At 38.1% G+C, this 21,833-nt stretch overlaps 1 long non-coding RNA gene across 1 annotated transcript; it reads right to left on the bottom strand.

The window, feature by feature from the left end:
- Positions 1–6,478: 6,478 nt before the first annotated feature.
- On the bottom strand, positions 6,479–21,316 carry LOC118224502. The gene is made up of 3 exons (XR_004764657.1): positions 20,666–21,316; positions 8,741–8,830; positions 6,479–8,435 (listed from the first exon to the last, which is right to left on the bottom strand). It is a non-coding gene; the product is annotated as an uncharacterized LOC118224502 (long non-coding RNA).
- Between the last annotated feature and the right edge of the window lie 517 nt (positions 21,317–21,833).

The following is a 21,833-nucleotide window of genomic DNA, read 5'->3' as shown; positions in this document are numbered from 1 at the left end:
CGGCTCTCTATATACATCTTTATTCACATATATGCCTTATCTAGTTTACGCCTCCTGTTAAGATCACATGGCATGCAGTCGTTTATTTTACACTCACTGTGTTTTCCATTCACATTTCCTAATAGCAGATATATAGGGATTCAGTAAAAACAATGGTATTATTTTCCTCCATAACCAAGACTTGAATGGTGCTGGTTTGCATGTCCTATCCTATACCTTTGGCTACAGTGAAGCATATGGCATATGTTGGGATCATGAGCCTTGCCACCTTTTTTTGCTCTGCATAACTCGAGTAATGAAAGTTGAGCAGAAGAACGCGGTCCACACGGTGAGTGGCATGTGCACTCTCTACCGTTGCATTTTTGCACCATCGCTGTAACATTTCACGCTCTGTTCTTGACAGACACGTTATGTCACCAGTGGCGCTATGGCTAACATGACTGAAGAAACAGAACATAAATTAACCTTACAGATGTACTCCAAATCCATTGTATTGGCCTTTTTATATGCAAGGTGTGCCGGATATTCAGTTTAGTCAATGTCATCTTAGATTTGTCGCCTGTTATCAGAAGGTTAAAGAAAATGTCATTAATAATGGGCTGCTTGTCCTGCGCAGCATCATTTGGCAATTTCACAGAGGGCTAAACACATAATCTTGAGTTTGAACAGTAAAAATCAAACTAAAAAGTGTTTGTTTAAAAACGTGGTAAATTTGAATGATTATTCCAGTGTGTACTGCATTTATCAAGGCTTGAATGGCTAATATTTTAAATATTCATATTTGGCTTGCTTCACCTTCCTGAGCTACATGTCTGTCTTCTGTAAGTTATGATTTTCTATATCGTTGGCCTCAAAGATTGCAGCTGCTTTCTATCAGACCTCTTTATGACTCTGAAAGAGACCAAGTGCCACCCAGTAGCATCTGAAGTTCAAAGAGCAGGGTTCATCCTGGTTCACACTCAGTAAAAAATAAATATATAAAAATAAGAAAAAATTATAAGATCAGTCACTTTTTTAGATGTTTTTTTTTTTTCACCAAAGAATGACAAAGGATACATTTACTCAAACATAGGTTCAATAAAGTTCATTTTTAAAAAAGCTCATGCGTAGGTTTAAAGAAGAAAAAAACAGTGAAAACCTCACAGTAAGTAAAAAGGGATTCCCATTTGGGGTCCCCTCAGCCACATGTGAACCAAAATATAATTCTATATTATGTGCATAGGGCCACAGACTGCAAGCACAGATCCAAACCACAGACCATGATGAAAAATGTTCCTGAAAATGTATAATAAAAAAGACACTGGGCTGCATATAAACCACAAGACTGTGGTTTGTTATTTTATTTCTTACGAGAAGGCAGATATGAGTAGGAAGATTCTTGCAAGGAAACATTGTATTATATTGCATATTTTATTGAGTAGTTTAAGTGACACTAGATGAGCAGTACTTTTCCCAACTGGAGTCTTAACACAAACATGTTGAAATCTATGGGTATGACTGTGAGGCTCGTGGATTTAGAGTTTACCTGTGATTCTGGAGCTGGAAATGTTCGTTATACAAACACTGTGTGACCCCTAAATAGCACACTAGCACACTGAAGAGCAATAACCACAATGGTTTCCATCTTGTGTTACCCAAATCCTAGGCGTGGCTCAGCTGAAGAGGGGACTGAGCCTACCATCCACAGTGCTTCATAAAATCTTTTCTTTTTTCTTGAAATTTTTGTTTCCTGATGGAATTTTTATTCATTTATTTATTTAATTTTTTTTTGCGATTAATGTTTATATTTGCCTTAAAGACGACAGTTACCAGACAGACTGTCAATGTAACTTAATGTGGTAAAATATTTTTATGATTTCTCTTCTTGCTTATTTGCATTATCGTTTTGGTCGTATGCATTAATGGGCACATACCAACAGTAGGGCAGCGGCCAGCAGTACTGTGCCCCCGAACTAGGTCGTGTTTCTGGAAAGCAGATTAAGTGCTTTGCTTCCAGTTGCTGTTATTCTGGAGACAAATGTTAGAAATTACAGTTTCAACAAAATTTGAGGCCCATTCTGTTTTAAGGTCCTAAATTAAAGCATCAGTTTTTTCTGGGAACACTTCTACTTACAGCTCTCAACTGAAATACGTTTTAATGTGTTACCTTATTCAGCCACCTGTTCAGCCACTTAATATGAATATTTATTCAAATGACACTTGAATTTTTTCATTTTTATTTTAGAATCATAGTTAATAATGCCCCATTGTATTTTTTAAACTCATGCTTTGATCTCCTTCCAGTTTCTTACTTTTAACCATCTTCAGCATTCACTAAAGTCAGTGACTAACAACAGAATGCTTTGTCCCTAAAATTTAAGAGCTCTTCTTTTTCTGTTTCGATCTTATGGCCAAGTTAAACATCCCCTGTACGGTTCTACTGTATCAAATACATATTACACCTTGTGTTTTTGTATATTTAGACATTATATACTCCTTTGATTTTTTTCCCGCTACAGAACTATTGTTGTAAGCCTTTGAGTTTAATGTATGGGAATGTATTGATCTATGTTGTGATTCCTGAGTTTTCTTATTGCAGTTCACAAATGAACAGAATGGCAGCGCTTTTTCATACTGTTTTATATGTAGAACTTTGGGGTTGTGATCTATCAGAAATCTAATAAATCTGAAGGAATTCTATTGCTCACTGTCAGGAAAGTATATTTTCTTGATGGTTTTGTCAAAGCATCTTTTGTACTTAAAAAAAGGGCCAAAGGGTTACTGTTCACTGGCATAGATCAGTTCAGCTTCTTTCAATTAGAAACAAACAACTGAGTCTATACTTTGGCTGTACTCTGTGCATTTTTTATGAAATAAGAGTGGACTTTTTAGCCTTAAGGTTCTTTTCTGGACTTTTTTTGGATTAGGAATATCAGTCAGTATAATAACTCTGAAATAACAACTTAATGAGTCTTTATGAATCATTTTCCTGTATTCATCAAATGTCTTCTTGTTAGTGTATGGAGTTAGTAGTAAACAACTAAAGTAGTAGTAACTGAAATCAACATGATATATTTGTAAATAAATCAATTAATGGAAAGAACCATAATAAGAGCATTGCTCAATTAAGTTATTTTCTACTGTAGATAATGGGAGCATTGCTCTTAAATTGATACCATGTGTATCCTCCAAGGGAAAAGAAAGGAGAAAAAAAAAAGAAAACGAGAAAATGCTTTTAGTGTTCTTGACAAAATGAGTCACTAAGCAACCATTTTGTGTTATTTTACCATTTTTAGTGGCCTGTGCTAAAACCCCATTGTTGTTAGCCATATCACTGCTTATCTAATAATCATCAGGAATGATCTAATATTGTTTGTTTTGTTGGTTTGTTTTGATATGTAGTCATGCACTTGTGTGTGCATATGCGTGTGTGCGTGTGTCCCCTGCCCCCTAATAGACACTTCTTCAGCATAATCTTATAATTATCTTAAAACATAATTATTACTAGACCCACTATGTCATACAGCAAATGAGTTCATGGAACTTTCACCATCATGCCATGAATAATTTCTTGAAAAATTGAAGGTGCTTTATTATACTCTTCAAATTAAACACAAAACATGGTAACATTTAGCTTAGACCTTGTGTAAAAGAAAACTAGTTCACAGGGTACTCACAGGGTTGATAGGCAATGTCTCCACTTTCAACCATCTGAAATCAACAGCTGTGAACTTCCAGTGGTTTCTGGTGAGCATTTAAACTTACCCAGCTATTTGTGAAATACTGTACTTTACGCGTGTGTTTGTAATGCCCTGTTCCCCCCCTTGCTCCATCTGTTTTGGCTTTGGGGAATAGTAGCTCCTCTGCCAGTCCAGAGATGTTTTGGCGCAGTTTTAAAAAGTCTAGTCAAGCTTATAGGTGATGTACAGAAATAGAATTAAATGAAGGACTCCTTCTTATAAATCACAGGGAAAAGGTTATTTATTGGTCAAGAGAAAGAAATCACAGTTCACTTTCCAAAGGTCATTTTACTTGGCCCACTGGTAAGAAGGTTGTGAATGTGATTCAATACTAAAGGAAATAAAAATGTGAATATGTCTGCTGTGAAAATGCACACAAATAAATTTTAGTTTTTAATGTACTAAAAACATTCTAAAGCATTGAAAATGAGCTCATACGTATAGTTGATGCTTTTTTAAGATACATTTCTCACAAATTTCTGAATGCATTTTCAGCTTGTTTTCAAAACATCTGTAATGCACTGACAATGAATTGCTAGTATAGTCAATCACTATGTTCATAGACTGCTATTAGCACAGCTGGTGCTTGAATCTGCAGTTATAGTACCTATTTGGACTCCTGGCTACTGCCTTTACTGGCTAATCCACTCATGGATCCTTATCAAGGCTTTTGTTAATGATGCACATTGTAAAATGTATGTTTCAGTTAAAGTTGGTGCTTGTATTGATTTTTTTTAAAATGATTGTTTATGCTCTGTTAAATGAAGAGGATCATTGGATGAATTAAATAAATATGTGTACATTTCCAATAGGGCTTTAGAGGGCAATAGGTTCATCTATTTAAAAAACTTTAATAGGACCCCAGAAGATCGCACATTTTTCTAGCAGAGTTACAAAATTAGATAACAGTTTGAGTCTTATCGACATTTTCATTGACTTTTCAGCGAGAAGGGCACACAAGTGATGAGAGGAGACCAGAGCATAATGCTTATTTTGCACAATAGTCTAAATAAAGATATTTTGATTAGAATACTCTGTCCCCATCCCCATTATATTCACATCTTTCATTGGCTGACCTGCACTGTAAATGTAAAAGTTTGGAATGAAAGTTTGAATGAGCTATATTTGAATACATACATTGCAAGTTGCATTGCACATAGATCAGATACATACATTGCAAGTTGCATTGCACATAGATTGAATACATACATTGCAAGTTGCATTGCACATAGATTGAATACATACATTGCAAGTTGCATTGCACATTAAATATATAAAATGATTGGCACCGCTGGGTATCTCGGTATCCCCTTTGGTCTCTACTGACACGCAGAACAGACATACATCTCAGGCAATGCGACTATTGTTGAGACATAGTGATTAATAATTTCCTATGCATTTTATCAAAAAAAATCTGATGAAAGTATACATACTTTTATGCATATATTTTAGGACTGATTGGTTCAAAGATGCAAAGGAAATGCAAATGAGAGATTTAGAAAAATGGGGAATGAGAAATAACAGTAGCATAACAAAACTCCAATGAAATGTATTTATTTAACACAGTGAGTGATGCTCACAAAGCTTTAATGCATTGTGTAAAATGTCGTAGGATGTTTGAGTTACACGTATTTATACTGAGTGGCAATTGAACTTCTGTGTTTCCTTTATCTGGAGCAGATCACATCAACTTTTCAATCCACAGCTGGCTCATTTAGTGTGAATTCATTTCTCACCTAAAACACAACCATTCATAATAGTTCAGTTGTAATTTGGGTTTCACTGCATCACAGTATTCCTTGTGAGGATAGATAATATAATGTCACAACTCATTTGTACTTGCCAAGAAAGCATGTATTTTCACATGCAAAAAACAATTGTCTGTATTATAGGGAACTTGTCTATTATGCCAAACATTCCATTTGTCTGAATATTTTGGCTGTTGTTGCCACACAAGCTTGAATTTAATCCTGACATAATGACATACGTGCATTATGTAAATTGACAAAAGTGTTTCCTCTGCCAACAATAAGCAGAGCAAGACCTCACTGTCAAGTTCATACATATTTGATCTTCTCGATTCTTATAGAAGTGGGAAAACCAGTAACAAAAATAAATCCCCTTTAACATCAATGAAGCCGTCAATAGAGTACTTTAATTCTCAAAGAAATTAGTATCTGACTTTCTTTCTTTCAATCAGCATAATGAACTGACGCATAGGCATTGATGCTGCTTTTGGATATACAGTACTGTAGGCCCTGACCAGGAAGTAAGTGTGAATCTGTTGCTTCTATTTATCTCTAGTCTCATCACAAAAGCCAGGTCCTTTATGCATAGATCAGAATGAGAATCTTTGGCCAGCATGATCCTTGCTCCACTCTGCTTGCCCCAAATCTCATCCCCACCACTTGGATTCAACTAATTTGGTGATATAACAATGTCACATGAGCATTGATCAGGGGGAAGGGAACCAACAGTTGGGCATGACCGATTATATTTATCAAAAACATCAGCAACCATGAAAGCCTATATAATAGTCTTTCAAAAACAACAACAGGCTAATAGTAACAATAGTAATATTGTACAAAAATGACAATTATGAAAGTCTATATGGACACAGGCAATTATAATACCATCTTTGCTGCTGTAGTTCCAAAACTGTTAGCTGTGGTGCAGGAATGATACATTTGTATACGATAGTTCAAAATGAGTGATTTGTTTTTTTTTTTTTTTGTTTTTTTTTAAAGCAAAATGCAGGATATTGTCTGTGGCCTGTCATACAGAATCCAGGTCATTTGACCAGTTGTTATATATTATAAGGAAGTGATAGGAGAAAAAAAGTTTCATAAACTGCAGACCTAATGGATCTGTAGGGTCTTACCGGTATTTCCCTGTCTTTAATATTAGATTTGAACGTAAATCAGTTATTTTATTTTGTTCATATAGTGGATTGGTTGAGAGCACATATACATGTGCCTGCACACTTTATGTAATAACATGAAGCCTTGCTCTTCCATTACAAGTTGTTGACAGCAAAAAGAGTGCTTGATGTTTGGAACCTCAAAGTGAGAAATTTTATTTTGTTGTGACTCAAAGCCAGTAACTCCGAAATGTAATTTTACAAGAAAGAAAACAAAGCCAGCGGTAATCTGCTCTGTAACACCTACCAGTCCTTAAACAAAATCCCTCAGTTTTATGACATCAACGAGTCTTTTTCACCTTCCTAATGGGATTTTGACGAAAATGGCTCTCTGAATTACTCCTCCCAGTCTTGCTCAGAGATCTCATAGTTTATATTGAGAAGTCATTAATTGGTTTAAATGACTGATGGGAAAAATGAGGGACCTCCAGCTAGGTGCCATGCTGTTGGATAGATAGCTACTGAGGGTCAAATGCTGCAGGTATATCATGAAGCATGTGGGTCGCCAAGTAATAATCCCATATTGATGCTTGTTTGACTGAGTAAATTATGCAGTTGATAAATGAAACTTCCAATGGAATAAAATGTTGCAGTATCTCAGCAGTGATTAAATAGCATGGATCATTGTATGTTGTTAATTGGAGTGTAATGGAATAAAATAAATGCATTAAATTTGTACACTTCTTTCATACCTTGTCCACAATAAGATTAATACATGAGAGAGAAATATGCAACATAGCTTGTCTTGATTGATGATTGTTGTATTTATAGAAATTTGATTAGACGATTTGTGAAAGAAGGATATGGAATTTTTGGCGTAGTTCAGTTTGTATAATTTAATTCTGTCATATCTTTTTTCCAAAAACATGAATAATTTTCATTTTGGAAATAAATGATGAATGTGCATGCTCAGAAATGCATCTAACACTGGAGCCAATCACAATGGTAGAAGTTGCGAAATGAAGTCAAACGATGTGTGAGGTAACCATGCACATGAAGAGTTAATCCTCCATGTGCAAAGTACAATGACATTTTAACAGCAGCTTAAAAAAGAAAGCACAGTTCCAGCAGATATCCTTGAAATACAGTATGAACACATCTGGCTTTAGTTTACCTTTGAAGTACAACAAATGGTGTGTGTGTGTGTGGGGGGGGTGGTGGTATTTTCTTTTCATGTATATACTCAGCATATTTCATTGCACACTAAAAGATTTTAGCCTTATAATTTACCTGTTCTGTGCCTTTTCCCAGAACCTGCAGTACGGCTTGTGAACCTGTAGTATTTCCATTGTGCGGTGCTTATTATGGGATGACATTAGCCTGGTTCTGCTAGGGTACGCTTGCCTTTTTAAGCAAGTACTATTCTCCTGCAATTTTAGTAACTATAAAAATAAGGAGCTATAGTGCGTGGCCCAATACTGTGCCGAGCTTAAAAGGGGCAAAGACGCTAAACACACATTTCCCCGAAGCTTGAATTTTTCTGACACTTTAGGTCATTCAAAGGTGCGACAAGAAACGACAGTATTGTGATAAATACAAGCGGTTGAAGCGAGATCGAGGGGATTCGCGTTGATCCCGCCACGTTCCCCCGTTTTGAGCCCGCCAACCCTGAGAGGGATGGGGCGTGTTGAAAGGGAACACCTCTGGGTGTGCTTTGAGCTTCCCTGCCTGCCCCCCCTCTGCGTGTTGTCTGGGTTGCTGTTCCGTGTCAACTGACGTTCCTTTGGTTCCTCCTCTCCTGTCCTCTGGAATTCCTTGCCCTGGGCAGCCAAGGAAGATGAGACTGCACCTTTGTTCTTTTCAAAGCCAAAAAAAATCCCTCATGAGTACACAAGCCCATGGTGCTGGGATCACTTTTTACTTCAGAAACGCTAATAACAATGCTAATCTTTATTGGTTGTAGGACACACAGTAAAAACATGGTTCCAAAGGGGTAAAATAGACTAAAAGTTACATGATCTGCTGAGGAGGAGGGGGTGGGGGGGATCTCCCAATCTGTGCTGATTTTATCCTTTTGTTCCAAAAAATAATATTGTTACACATACTTACAAGACCATGGATGTAAACTGATACTGTTAACATACTGGTTCATTTTTCTTACCGGCCAGAACCCTAATAATGAACATAGTCCTGTCCTTCGGTACTGCTGCCCGGATTCTTATGAGGTCACTCCCCTCAAGGTCTTTCAGCCCTGGCAAGACATTTAAAAAGACAAGTAAATGCATATATGAAGTATACAACACATTGTCCAAGCATTCCATGTGCCAGTGCAATTAAAAATTTAAATGCTAATTTTGCAATGATTAGTTTTCACTTAGTTGACAGATAAATGTAGCTAGGTGTTCCAACAGGTAACACCTGACAGGCAGTAGTCATACTGTGAACATTTTCCAAGTGATGTAACTTGCATTCTTTTGTATATTCGACAGATAGCCTCAATGCCTTGTAAAACATTGGTTTAGCATTGTGTGTTGTCATGGGAACCCTCACAAAAGACAGGTTAAAACAGGTTGTAGGTAACCTTACTGTATGGTAGAGCTATATTTACTGAACAAGTGATGTTCAACTCCTTTCCTTCTAAATGTTTTGTGATGCAAATGAATGCAAAATATAAATTATTTCAAAGTGATTGTAGGCATGAGATTACAGACCCATGTTATAATTTCTGTCTGGATATTGGGTTCACAATATGATATTCCCACAATGTGATGTGTCAAAACTCATTTCTGTTGAATAAAGCAAAAACAAAAAAAAACTTTCCATTTCAATTCCATTTCACTATTTATTGAACAACAGACATAGAATATTGATTCCGATCACTGCCGTAAATACAGTAAAACAGTTTTAAAATAAGTAAAATATAAAGTTGTTTTACAGTCACAATTCCAGAATTTCTGTAGTCATGCATTAAGTGCACTCCATTAAAAACAACTTTTCCTGAATTAACACCAAGGGCTCTATTTTAACGATCTAAGCGCACGGTTTAAAGTGCATGTTGCAAGTGCATTCAGGGCATGTCCAAATCCACTTTTGATAGTTTAGTGGCGGATAATCTGAGCGCAAAGTAAGGCGCATGGTTCAAATGGGTTGTACTTAGTCTCTTAATTAATCATAGGCGTGTTTTTGGCATAACATGAAATAAACCAATCAGAGTGCCATCTCCCATTCCCTTTAAAAGCCAGGTGCGCTTGCACCATGGCGGATTGGTATTATAATGGCGGATTTGCCAAGTAGTAGGAAAGAACGTTTCTCTGAAGAGGAAACGGATCTGCTCGTGCGTGAAGTGAAAGCGCGCGAGCAGACCATCTACAGCAACAGCAGGATTCCACCAAATATTATATTATGAATATTATGTTAATATATATAATTCAATATTAATATTATATTACCAATATTATGACTAACCATCATGACATGTATTTTTTTAAAATATTGTGCGTTGTGCACCCGCCTATGTAGGCGCATATTGCTATCTTAATAATGCGCCCTTAAAATAACAGTAAAATACTGCGCCATTGACTTAAGACCAGGTTTTTGTTGGTCAATCGCGCAATCGCTTTCCGCTGCCTCAAGATAGCAATCCGCCAACAATCCGCCTGACCACACCTCATTTTAAGACCATGGGCGCTCAGATGGGCACAAGTACATTTGCTATATAAACAATGTGGGCACTGGACGGGAAAATGACAACTGCGTCAGTCTGAAACTTGCAAAGACACTTGCGTTGCGCTTGGCGCTGCTTTGCACCAGGTGTAAGACAGACTTTTAACAACCAAATGAAGCAAACAACAAAATCAACCTTGTTTTTATGGGAGTTTACTTGTCATTTAATTCTGTGACATATGATATAGGGACACATTTTATAGTGCCTTTTTTAACACCATGAAATTTGATAAATTATTTTGTCTCATACCTTTTCATTATCTAATTTTACATAATGCAGTTAATTTTTTTTTTCTTCTAAATCTGTGTGTGTACACTGTCATTCTGAAGTACACCTAATAAATACAAAACTCATATAATTTTATTTATTGGAGAATTAGCTATGTTCCGATTGAGAATAATGAAGTGTTACTGATTATTGTCTTTTCTTTTTTTTTTTTGAGTGGGTGGGGCGTTCTGTTTTGGTCTTTGAGAAAGCTGATTAAGCCAATGATTTTCAGTGTATGATGTTAACAGGTTGAAGTGAAGTTTCTTTGCACATGCAAAGCAATCATGTCGAAAAGCAATGAAAGTTGGAGAATCACAACACTTTACAGCCATCATTGTATTAATTTGAGGACAATTTATTATAATGTTGTGAAACATTTATCAGAAGTTCACTGTTTTTGGTAAACAGAAAGACCAATGTGCATTTGGTCATAATAATACCTAATGCATATTTATGATGTAGTAATTCATTTATCTCAATGAATGTGATTATTTTAATCATTTTATTATGATTGTGGCTGACTATTAAAAAGACTCCAAGACAGAGGCAGGTCTCACTTCTCTGGAGCTTACAGAATATGGCCTGACTGGGTAACTGTTTATGTCAATGCAACTGCAAAGGTTTAGTAATCACTTACTGACAATCATGGATGGAGGACACAGAAATCTAGCCTTCAATTTCTACTGAGGACAGTTACCAGAGAACAAAGGTGTTTTGTTTGGTTCCAATATGGAAGGAGTGACCTCATACCATACCGATACAATCAACCTTGCCACGCACAATACGTGGGTTTACGTGCGAGCACACATGTACAGCATATACACGCACAAACACAAGCAGTTGCATCCCAACACACATACCATAGATACATCAGTATAATTATACTGTTAAGTGAGATATGTTTGTTCATTTCAGTTTGACATATCGACTTTGATAATCTGAGACAATACATTTATCAAAATTCTTTATTTATTTTATATTCCTAGATAATTTAGTTTTTATGTGAATATTTTTAAGCAACAGCTATCAACTACCACAGACAACAAACAAGTGCAAAATATTCACTGTTGACATTGTTCCAAGATGGAAGTGGCTTTTCCAGTGTTGGATGGACAGGAATTCTTTGAGAGCTTTGTCAGACATTTATTAATTTGGTCATGTTTCACAGTATTTTTGGCCGGTGTACATTTGTGTGTGTGTGTGTGTGCGTGTGAGTGTGCATGCGTGGCGACATGGGTGCATGTCTGTGTGTGGACTCAATCAGCATGATGTCTGTTGCCATGGTGCTGGTTACAAAGAACTTAATTCCAGATCACTGGGACCCTCTGATGACTATGACTGTACTGTGGGTCTCCCTCTCTGTGTATGGTGCAAAATATTTCATCTGAGCTCAAAAGAATCTGAACAGCTTATCCAAACAGATGTTTATTGAGCGCAAGGGTTGAACATGCATATAGTATAGCAGCATATCATGTTTTCTGAAATTGTTTCATTCGGTGTCAAGAGTAATGTTCTGTTGTTTGAATAGGAGTATCCTCAGTGATTTACATGAGGCCATGATTTAGGTTTAATTTCTGTAAGATGGTAACGATAGTAGTCGTAACAAATTATTACTTACATATTGTCTACAGCATACCAAAATTATGACCCAAAACACTGTATTTTAAAAACATATTTATATTTATAAGTAATTTTGAACCCTAGCACTCCTGGGCAGGACAAAAAATCTTTGCCTCTAATTTAATAGTTGAATGCTATTAAACAATGCATTTCCAGTTCCAGTTGGTAAAATGACAAATAATAGCCAGAACCTCTAATAATAAAAAACAAGCAATGATATATGCTGTCGTTAATTCATGATTTTATAAAATGAAGTTAGACAAGCACTGCCAAGCTTTCCATGAAATCTGGTCAAATAAGATACACAAAGCCCCCAAATTCCCGCAAAGTCAAGTCACAGTTTGTCATGTGCGCTTGTTCGAATGTACCACATAAAAAATTTAAACCACTGATTTCTTTGGAAGCTGGAGATATTTAACAATTTCAAACACTGGCGAACAATCAAGGTTTAAATTTTGAATTTATGCACTGAAATGACGGCATTTATACTAATGGTAGTTCCTAAGAAGCATGATTCTCTGGATCTCTCATCACACAGTGATGAGTTTGTCTCCCCCCCTCTTTTGTCACCCTCAGGTTGTCTACTTCTGATGATAAAATTATAGTAGCTGAATAAGGTATATGTAAAAAAATGTAATTGGGTTACCATATAAGGCATGGACAATTATGGGGATATAGCAATGTGTTGCACTTGATGACAACCCTTAAAAACTCCCTGAAATTACAGGAAAATGTGCTCTTTTTCTCTTTGCTAACATTTGAGGAAAATAATTAAACAACACCCACATGTTAACAGAATTCCTATGGCCAGGATTCCAAACAATGTTTTACACATTTGATAAGTCGACTGAATTCCGAGATTTTTCTTTATTTTGACAATCTCCCTGAGACCAGGACTGTTATTAATAGCCAACACGCCTCGTAGATACCGCGGTTTACCAAATTATTATTTTTATAATCACATTTTCTCATGATATTTATCCACTTTTAAGCTATCTCGTTCTCCTCCAGGATGCCTTTCGCATATATATTTTTTTTCCTTGTACGTTCCCAGCCGCCCTGGCCATCCATTCTCCCCCCTTCCTGGGGTATAATTTCCTGGGTGCTTCATTTTGAAGGTTTCCTGAGGCCGTGGAACGTGCCCTGGAGCAGTGTCACTCCGCTGTTTTATGACCATTGCTTTATATTAGATCCTCGCTGCGCAGGCAGCCTTTTTTGCTCGCCACCCCCCTCATTTACATTTTATTTAATGAGGATACTGATCACCAAAGCACATTCATCACCGCTGACTGCATATAGGATATGCTCATATGGGCTGGTGTGATCTCCCCTACCCCCCTCCTCCCAAATCCCATTTTATTTGGTGAGGCCATTCCGCACTGAGGTCTGGGGAATTTTATTACAATGAACTGCAGATCTGCACTATAATGATTTTTTTTTTTCTCTTCAAGGCCCATTGAAGTGCACCTGGAGGTGTATTATTAAACTAGGTATTTGAGAGGAAATTTTTTTTTTTTTTGTGCATTGCATGTTATTTTTCATCGATATTGCATCAGCTTAATTAAGAGGATACCTTCCCGCATTCTTGTTCATCCCGGTTCAATATTTATGATGGACCGACATAAAGAATGCATGATTTGCAGTAGGGCCGGTGTCAGCCGGTCCATTCAGGGTGAGGCACCGGTTGGTGACGAGTCACACTGGAACTGTCCTGACATGATGTTTATCTGTGGGTCCAGTCAACCATACTGCCTGGAAGCACCAGAAAACACCAGGAACAGGCGATCCAGGCGTGGTTACAGCTGCCATGCTCCAATCACTGTCTTCTCCACTTATGGAATACACACATGCACACAGAGGTCCTGCACTTACCCACTGAACTTAAGGAAATCACATATATTTATTTCTGCCATGTAAATGTACACCCGATTCGCGTGTACTTCACCTGACATACACCTACCTGTGTATACCTGCGTAAGCCTTTCCCACACTAGTAATGAATAGTGTGCATGGCACAGTGTGCATGTACCTTACAATTAAAAAAACACACCAACAACACATACAATAAATAGCTAGCCCCTCTGCATAGAAAAGTTAAGTAAGCTAATTGTCCACATTTTTTAAGCTAAAACATCAGATGAGTTCTGGAGGAGGAGTGGGCTGGGCTCCTTTAATTGGAGACGTTGGTGTTTACCCGATCACTACAGTCTGAAACTCCTCACTAGGCCTAAGACCCATTTCTATCAACACCCAGCCATATAAATTGTGCGCTTTAATCAAGTAGCGCGAGGTATGTTTGTATGAATCCACAACAATGCAGTTGTTTTATTCATGGGCTCCTATGTAGAAGGGCTGTTTTTATAGTTTGGTTTATGCACTACATATACTTTATAAATATTTCATTTATCTGCCACAAGCATCCATCCACTGGTTTTAATCCCAGGTGTTGTGCTACAATTGCCCCTTTGAGCACAATGTTTTCTGCAACTAGAATTATATCCATAATTTTACAGTCTTACTCCGCCTGATAACGTGTAAAATTTTAAGTGTGTGTCAGTTGTCCTAGATTAGGATGTTTTCAAAATAAACAAATAAATAAATAAATATACTGTAATGAAATTTACCATGTCTACAGGGTTCCGTTTTCCCTCCCTCTCTCTGTATGCTTTATGTACACACGTGTATATATGTGTGTATATACTGTATATAATTATATAAACCAATTATGCATTACTTAAGCAAATATATATGACATATTTTCATTTAAATTTGTTTTGCTTGGCATTATTCAATTTTAAATAACATGTAATTTTTTTTTGGGTGTTTATTTTTTTTCCTCCATACAGACACATGACACAGGCATTTCAGGGCATTTCAGATATTGTTGTATCAGTGACCTGTATCCTGTTTACCTGATATAACTGAAGCTTTAGTGTTGAAACTCCTTAAAAGTAAAAGTGCTGGGAATGTTTAGAGTAATGCTTCCAAACGTATTCCACATGTTATGGTCTGTATTCCAGGCAAGGGGCGCCATGGTTACCTTGGAACTTTAACTTTAAACAGCTGGATCACTTGGATTGTGAAATTGCATTGCGCTGACTAAATTCACTTAAGATGAAAGCAATGGAAGTATCCATCTTAACACAGCAGCTCTCATTCTTGGCCAGGAGCCAAATGATTATTAGATAAACCATTTAGTCTATCTAACAGTATCTTTGAACAAATATTTTATGTAGGTATATATTCAAAACCAGTTGTTCATGGGGAAAATGGACTTAAGGATATTCCAAGTGAGATAAAACACAGGAGCTGTGATTTTATGTAATACTGAAAAAAAAAATGTTTTTGTGTATACCTCAGCTTATATGTCAAGCTTTAAATTTGAGCCCAGTCATTCCCACAGAGACTATCCAGTGTCTGTGTTCCTGAGCCATGCCTACGGGTATGGCACTGGGAAAATACCAAGTGTTAGTAGTATTCAGCGTAACGCAGACACTCTCTCTCTCTCTCTCTCTGTCTCTCTCTGCCTCTCCCTCTCCCTCTCTTTAATTAGCTTAAGGAGCCATTCAGGTAATCTTTATCAAAGTTGCTATTTCATTCCTTCTTAGGAGACAGAAGTCCGCAGAGTTCATTCAAAAGTACTTGCGTGTGTGTGTGTGTGTGTGTGTGCGTGTGCGTGTGCGTGTATGTGTGTGTGTGTGTGTGTGTATGTGTGGGTGTGCATGTGTGCATGTGGGTGTGTGTGTGTTTCAAATACCAATCCCAGACAGGCTAATATACTGGATGCCTTCTCATTGATTGAAGGGGAGGGCAATTTGACTTTAGGTAGGCAAAAACGGTGCGAGGGAGAAGCAGCCTCTCCAATCAGGCTGATTGTGATTCTGTGGCGCTCTGACACTCCTTATAACATTTCCATCAATACCAATAGGGTTTAATCAAGCTGCCAAGGAAGTAATCATTACTTTTAAAATCAAACCTATTGAATCAATATTTCTTGTACAGTTTAACGGACAATATACGTAAAACATCCCATATATGCAGCCTTAAGGCAAGGTTACATTCTATAAAGCATGGGATTACAAGACCGCAGGATCGGTTCTATCCAATGATAGGCCTTTAGTCATGCCAGAACGGTGATACACAGTCATTGCAGCTACATACAATTAGAACAGAATATGTTTTCTTTTTTGGTTACTGTTTATAGTTTTTGAGTGTGTTTTGATTTTAATTTCAGTCATACTCCTTGGTTATGAAACTGTAAACCACCAGCAATAAGCAAATGTTTCTCTGATTGAAACATAAAGTGGCACAAGCATTCAAGAAAACATTGCACGGCAAGCAACTGTCAACGCTTCGGACCATGTGCTTGTTCTTCTGAAAGAAACCGCGTTTTAACATCAGGTGTTCTTTGCAATAACCATTTGCGACGGGTTCCAAACGCATACTTGCAACACAAAAATTCATCACACCCGCAGCATCAGTCATCTGAATTCTTGATTAAATTAACTCCTTTTTTTATCATTGCTAAAGGTTTATGGCTACTCCGCCATAAAAAATATAAATGGTAACAAATCATGTCCCCGATTTGCATAACAATCTCCCAGACTGAGCGGAGGTATAAGAGAATACCTTCAGGAATACCTCAGAGGACTCCCTGTCTAGGAGCAGGCAGTTTGTCACTGTTGGACTGTTGAGTGCCAGAGGCGGAGCTACACTGGGTGGGCGGAGCTTGTGCGTGATGCGTGTACGCCCTGGGCTGTTGGACGGTACTTACCTCACTCCTCTTTATGGCCGCGCTAGCATTGCCAGGGATTCGTTCCCCAGCAGCATTGCTGATGAAGCGATCAGAACAGTGAGGGGGCGCCCCTTGTTTGGAATCATGTTAAGCTTGGTTGAGAATCTCTCCTGTGGGCCAAGATGGCTTCATCAGGAAGGAGGCTCGGTGCATTTCACATGGGCCATGTGGAGGCGGAGCACCGCTGGACGGGGACATTATAAGAACTCAAAAGGGGCTTTTGCAGGGAGGTTTCTGACCGGGCCTATTGCTCCTATCGCTACACATGCTCCTATTGCTACATATGCCACTATGAAAGGCAGAATTTGAAATTGACAATTTACCTTGCACAGTAATCCTATATTTGATAGAATAAATGTAAAGAACAGTTCAGTTTTCAATAAAAAAATATTACATTTCATACACTGTAAGAGGTGCTGCTTTTAAATGCTTATTAAGATTACTGGTCTTTTTTTCATTTGTGCAGTGTTAACGTTATTATGATGACTATGATGATTGATGATGATGAGAATAATAATAATGATGATGGTTATGTGTGTTGTTATCCAGTGACGGTTGACTGATACACCTCTTTCAGTATATTTTAATGTAAATAGGCTTACTTTTGTTTTCTTAGATCAACACTATGCAAATGCTGAGCAGATTCACTAAACTTGGTACCATCTGGCTGAGCATCTGAGCTCAATCTGTTCACTGATACCAGCCAATCCACATGTTTTACATTTCAGTGAATCCTGTACACAGAATACTGTCAAGTAGGAATATGAGCAGGATGTGTTGGGCCATCATGTTCTCAGTAACAGGGATGAGGGACTCATGTGTTTCATGTGGATTTGGCTCAATACCTGCTGAAGAAAGTTGTCCCTTTGCCTCAGTGGGAGGCTATCGACTTTTTGCACGTTGACTTCTAGTCAAATGACTGTGCTCACCACCATTCACCACATTGTACAGTACTTGCATGGGGATTAAGACACTGTGGCCATACTCAAGGGTTTATGTAGTTTTTATGTAGTCCTTATGTAGTCTAATTAATGGAATACTGCAGTTCCAGATGCTGATCCTTTTGAGCTTTGTGAAACTTTGAATATGCTTGTGTTAGCTATGTTAACTATGTATGGAAATGCATAAATCTATCAGCTCCCGGTTACATATTTTCTTTGGTTAAATTATTGGAAATAATTTCTATAAAGTCAGATGCAAATGCCAGTTGTAGTCAAGGCACCTGAAGGGAAGACCAAAAATGTCTTCCCAGAATGCACTCTCTAAAAGGAGGGGTGTCTTACACACAGGTGCAGCTTATACAACCGATTCTACAGTGTATATAAATCAAGATTTCAGTTTTAATCATTTGCAGTGGCACCTTGAACACTGAAGTAGACACATGTGGATTAGAAACATATTTTGGTAGCGGTAGTTTTTCAAACATTAGATATTTACAGAGACACACGCCCAATTTATGTGCTCTGCCGACTCAGAAGAAGCATTGTCTGTTCAAGATCCAAACATAATGGGAACAGCTTGATAAATACAGCCCGAATTCAAAATATTTCCCGTTTTCAATTTCATTTTGTCGCAGACATCTGTTAACAAACAGAAAATGGAGGAAGTCATTTTCCTTTTTAGAAAATTTTTATTAGGAGGTGCGGATCTTGGTGGCAGAGTACCATGTTTGCGAACAGATAAGCGGAATTTAATTGCTCTTTGGAAATTGTATTCACGTTTTTTATTCTTTAATTATTTGAGAAAGCTGCACTGCATGAAATGTAATGGGATTCATGTTTAACTTTGCACTTGATATGTAAAGGGCGCTTCTAGAATTACACCATGTGCAGGCAGTGCTCTTAGTATTGAATTTTGACACATGTCCTCAATACAACAATGCTTCTGGCACTTCTGCACATTATGCATATTCTATAATTCCCAGCAAAAGAATCAATCCAATAGAGTACATTTCTAAGATTATCAATCAAATGTCGAGGATACTGTTGTATGTCCCTGTCGAGATGAGACCCCCCTGCCCCCCCCCCCCCACCCCACCCCACCCCCGCAACAGAGGTTAACTTCAGAGCAGTGGATCATCAGATTTCTGCTTCTGGCTGCAAGGTCAACAGTCCAGTCCTCTGAGGTCAGTGTTTGCATTTGGCGGTCAAACAAAGAACCGTTACCATGAACTGGAAATTACTTGGCTGGGCAGATTAATTAATCTGCTAAAACAAATTTTTACAACCTTTTACCTAAAGGGCATTTTTTAAATTATTGATACATAAATCAGGTAATTTAATGATTGCTGGCGCTTGCAAATGTTATTTCCCCGAACAGATAATAACAATAATAATATGCACGTCATACGGAGCTCATAAATATTGTGCGCAATCTCAGCAGAGAGGTTGCATATGCATAAAAGGACACTTAGGAGAGGTAAGGGGACGTGCCTTGTGCGGGAAGTGTGCGGTGGATTGTGGGATGAGGGGACGATGTGGTGGCCTAAGTGCTGCTTCGCTGTGCATATAAAAACAGGGGGCTAAATTAATGCCCCTCCTAATGACCTCTGAAAATGAAAGCCCATTATAGTAATGATGTTTATACTCGAGCCTTGATGTTTTCTTATTCTCCATCTGAACCCACGGTATAATGGCTAATGAGAACACATGCATGGATATCAAAGTAAAATAATTGGCTTTATGTCAGTACAAAGTGACTTTCGCACCAAGGGTGGAACGGATTGTAAGAGTACAATTCAACCTGAAGCATTTTTTTTTTTTGTCATGATTATTTTTATTTTCGTAAAATGGATATGAGTCCGTCACTTCCCCAATGCAGTTCACCTGGCGTTGGCAAACAGTAACAAGCCTTGAATACTGGAAAATTGTTTTTGTATATTTAAATTGTATAAAGGAAAGGGGGGATAAAACAGAATCACAATTCAGCAAATCAGCACGGCTTTATATGGTTGTTAGAGACTGGTTTATTGAACATGGTAAAAATAACTTTGCTCAAGTCAGACAGATTTTTGTCTGGATTGTGAAGACAACCTATATATAGGATCCTACATTTGAATGACGCATACAAATACTGTGTTAATATCCAAGTGTTTATGTAATTTTACTAAATGAAAATGTGCTAAGCGTTGTATGGCAATATTGTAGAATTACGTTTGTATTAAAATTGACTCATCACACCCTGTTCTTCGGAAAATTGCGGCACGATATATGTTTGGATTTTATGGCCTTCCAGCCTAACATTACAAGGTTAGGTCATGACGGTAAAGCCGCCGTGCGAAATGTCATGATTAAGCACACTATTAATTGTGAACATGCGTGGTTGTATGCCTCGTGATGTGATAACCGTGTTTGTAAGATGATCGCTTGAAAGCTGGTGTTGATTTGTTACTCGTTAAATACGTGCATGTAATGAATCTGTCCATTCATCAAATAATCAGGCATTCACACTGCATTAACATGTCTAAAAATGATTAAATTAGGTTGTACCTCCTTGTAAAATAGTGTAAAAATGTATTACACAAGACATTGCAGGCAAGGTTAGAACAAATGTATTATTTTTTTATTATGAATACAGTTTGTAAATAAAATGAACCGTACAAAGTAAGACAGTCTCACAAGAAATGGACCTCCAAACAGAAGTTCCAGTGCAACAGCAGATTTCTCCATAAAGAAACCTACCTTTCTCAGGGTAGCCTTTTCCACATCCATTCATTTTTCATGTTTTCCTTTAAAGAACAAAAAAATACAGGATTCCATGGGGTGGTTAGTTCGGATCAGATCATTTCACCACTGTAATTACAATTTTTAATATCCAGGTTGCATTGAGAAAGATAAATTGCAGTCCTGGCGCAATCTGACTGCTAGCTCAGAGACAATCTATTATATCAGCTTTTGTCCACGTCTTATTTAATTAGATTCTCAAACGGCCACTATATCAATCAATAATTTTAATTTCGGACGCACCTTTTGATCGCGCATTTCATGTTTGTTTGCGGGAAAATAAGCAGTAGAACAAAGCTAGTTAATTTATTCGGAAAAAAGCCGTCTCCCAGCAGAGCTACAAGCACATTCCTGCCCATCAAGAGCGAGCTGCAGACTGGAGCCTGACACGGCTCTAATTAACATGCAGATATGCATCGCCTCATTGGCAATTCAAATTGCCTTTTCTGTAATGTACCTCAAATTGTTCTACTTCAAACATGGTATTTGATTTCCAAAGCCCCCCTGGGCATCCCATAATGTCTCCCTTTATCCCGGGTATGAGGCGTTTATTGAACAATCTGCTGTGACTCAGGCTGCCTTTAAAAAAAAAAAAAAAAAAAGAAAGAAAGAAAACACCCAAACAGTACAGCTCAGGGACTCGCTTTTCTTCATGTCAGACAGCCAACGTTCCTCTTTGGAATTTCCTACACCCAGTTTGTAGTTTCAGCGGAGATGTGTTACCTCCTGAAATCCTTCTCTCTGTGTAGCAGCTCCCCAGAAGACTCCATTTCACTGGCATGCGCCCGAAGAGGGGTGGTGGTGGTGGTGGTGGTGGTGGGGGAGTGCGGGTGCGAGGGGGGGGGCAGCATGGTGTGTTGGGGGGGTGGGGGGGGTGGGAGTGAGGGGCTGTCTACTCAGCACATATTAATATGCAGCGCATAACTGCAGCCTTGAATGCCAGCCTTCCCCCTCATCATTGGGCGAAGGAGGGCCGGCCAGCCCATTGTTTCCCCTCTTCCTGCGAGCATAAAGCAGCCACTGTTGGAACGAGAGCCCTGTCAGCGCTACGCAAGCGCGGGAACTTGCGTGTGAAAAGTTGTCCGCGCCGCGGGTGACACGCGAGGAGATCCCCTGCCAGCGGCGG

Source organism: Anguilla anguilla, chromosome 4 (assembly GCF_013347855.1).
Source record: "Anguilla anguilla isolate fAngAng1 chromosome 4, fAngAng1.pri, whole genome shotgun sequence".
Classification (NCBI taxonomy): Eukaryota; Metazoa; Chordata; class Actinopteri; order Anguilliformes; family Anguillidae; genus Anguilla; species Anguilla anguilla.
The sequence above is the reverse complement of the archived record's forward strand: the minus strand, read 5'-3'. Positions and strand labels throughout refer to the sequence as shown.